A 3,143-nucleotide genomic window follows, 5' to 3' on the forward strand; every position below is an offset into this window, starting at 1 on the left:
GCCTTCTTTAGACTAGTTGAGTATCTGGAATATCAGCATTTGTGGGTTCGATTACAGGCTCAAAATGTCCAGAAACAAATAACTTTCTTCTGAAACTCGTCAGTCTATTCTTGTTCTGAGAAATGAAGGCTATTCCATGCGAGAAATTGCCAATAAACTGAAGATCTCGTACAATGCTGTGTTCTACTCCCTTCACAGAACAGAGCAAACTGTCTCTAACCAGAATAGAAAGAGGAGTGGGAGGCCCTGGTGCACAACTGAGCAAGAGGACAAGTACATTAGAGTTTCTAGTTTGAGAAACAGATGCCTCACAAGTCCTCAACTGACAGCTTCATTAAATAGTACCCGCAAAACACCAGTCTCAACGTCAACAGTGTTCCTCTGTCCAGTGTCTGTGTTCTTTTGCCCATCTTAATCTTTTCTTTCTATTGGCCAGTCTGAGATATGGCTTTTACTTTGCAACTCTGCCTAGAAAGCCAGCATCCCGGAGTCGCCTCTTCACTGTTGACGTTGAGGCTGGTGTTTTGCGGGTACTATTTAATGAAGCTGCCAGTTGAGGACTTGTGAGGCGTCTGTTTCTCAAACTAGACACTCTAATGTACTTGTCCTCTTGCTCAGTTGTGCACCGGGTTCTCCTACTCCTCTTTCTATTCTGGTTAGAGCCGATTTGCGCTGTTCTGTGAAGGGAGTAGTACAGAGTATGTCCCAAGGATCCAGGATAGGACGAAACGAAGATCTCAAAGGCAGCTCCTTGAAGCCTTCTAATTTTAATCTACTACTACTTCTATGAGTTGGTAAAACAAACTGAGAGGGTGCACACTGCCACCTAGAGTGTATTGTTTGAACAGGTATAAAGCCAAGGCTGGCGATTTACTGCCACCTGCAGTTATGGAATGTTTCCTAATGAGTATAATTCATTGACTAGGTCGTAGTGTTAGATAGAGGACTCTAGATGGATAAAACCCATTTTGTCATGGACATTGCCATTGAGGGCTTCCACCGTTTTAAAGTAGTCAACTGGGTGGGACTTCCTATGGGTTAAGGACGGATCACATGATTCCATCCGGGTCATCAGGAGGGTCAGCCAATTAATTATAGCCTACTCGTGAACATTACACAACTGTAGGTGGCAGTAAATCACCAACCTTGGCTTTATAACTGTTCAGACAACACACTCTAGGTGGCAGTATGCACCCTTTCTGTTTGTTTGCCAACTCAGAAGTAGTAGAACAAGAAAATGTACTACTTCAAAATGGAGATTGCCTCAATGGCGCTGCCTGCGCACGCACAGACGCCATAATGGGACATGTATAAATATGATATCTCTATCATTCTCTATAGCCTAGGTAGAGCTAGAACCATATTGTCTATATTTGTGGTCACTAACCTTGATTTTAGGGAGTCATCACATATAGATGGAAGAAAGGTAGCTTTTTGGATTGAATTCCAGCCCCTGTCCCAGTTGGGTACTAGGACACTGATGCCTGGATGGGTGAAAGCAATATGGTTTTCCATTATGCTCAGCGGAGTTGCCTCCATATTCTGTTCACCTATCCAGACTTTTAAGATCAGTTAGTTTGGGAAGGTACTAGGACGTGTGTAGGAAAGTAAAAAATAAAATGCGTATTAGGGACCTATCCCATGTGAGACCTTTCATTCTCCGACTGTAGTCTGCAACCCTCATTTTCCCATAGCGAGATAATGTAGCAGTCAGCATTTTATAAACAAAATCCTTAACCTGGTGAGACCCCCGGTTGTGAAAATGCAACAGGTCCTAAACTTATGTCAAACACTACATAGTTCATCTCCTTAGATCCAGATGTGTATGTTAGTAGCATTTGTTGTGTGTCCAGTCTTCTCTACGTTGTATTGATTATATAGAAGAAAAAAAGAATCAAGAAAAGCATTCTAAGCCAGAGCTAGAGGTTAATTAAATCTAGTTGTGTAGTTGCCAAATGTTGTGAGTTAAAAGAGACCACTCCTAATTGGAACCTTAACAGGAACACAAACCACTCTTCCTCACATTGCTGTCCCTAACATGTAAAGCTGATGATGATGATAATAGTGTTGTGATGTCACCTACTATACAGATGTTTTTACGGTCCTGTTGTTGTGGGACACTGACTTAAAATGGGAGAGATTAGTAAGCACAGCTGTGTCACAGGAATCTTCTGGAATGTTAATGTTCAGAAACATGGGATCAGACTCGGTAAAGCAGACTAGTCTTTGGGATACTGATGGGAACTGGAAAGGACTACTGTACGGGAAACCGGTTTTCCGTGAGAGAACGGAAAATCACATCTCTAAGGCTGGGCTAAGGAAATGTCACAAAAGTTCCTGTTGGAATTGTACTGGAGATGATGTTAAATGTTTACAACAACTTTGTGTTGGAAGTTGGAACTGGACATAAATCTGGTATTAATGTAGACTTGGTGCCAGCCTGTTTCTGATTTAGCCAACTTGTCGTTTTGTCAAACAAGGCAATGATGTAGCACATAAATTCAGAAATGGTCAGGTACCCAGGCTAGCATCACAATGTGTACAGAACAATTAAATACAGTCAAATTAATAAAATGGACACACTTCACATCACACAAGATCAGTTTGATAAAACCCAATTCAATGCATATTAGTTACAATTGAGACCATGCTTTGCTTTTGTTTTGTCTTTTCAATATTATATTTGAACATTTTAATTACTCAATAAATTAATGTGAATTTGAAATAAATACAGTGCATTCGGAAAGTATTCAGACCCCTTGACTTTTTCCACATGTTACGTTACAGCCTTATTAAAAAAATAGATTACTTTTTTTTCCCCCCCTCATCAATCTACACACAATACCCCATAGTGAAAAAGCAAAAACAGGTTTTTAGATTTTTTTGCAAATAAACTGAAATATCACATTTACATAAATATTCAGACTTTTTAACTCAGTACTTTGTTGAAGCACCTTTGGCAGCGATTACAGCATTGAGTCTTCTTGGGTATGATGCTACAAGCTTGGCACACCTGTATTTGGGGAGTTTCTCCCATTCTCTGCAGATCCTCTCAAGCTCTGTCAGGTTGGATGAGGAGCATTGTTGTACAGCTATTTTCAGGTCTCTCCAGAGATGTTCGATCAGGTTCATGTCCGGGCTCT

The sequence above is a fragment of the Salmo salar genome, chromosome 28 (genome assembly GCF_965601325.2).
Source record: "Salmo salar chromosome 28, fSalSal1, whole genome shotgun sequence".
Lineage (NCBI taxonomy): Eukaryota > Metazoa > Chordata > Actinopteri > Salmoniformes > Salmonidae > Salmo > Salmo salar.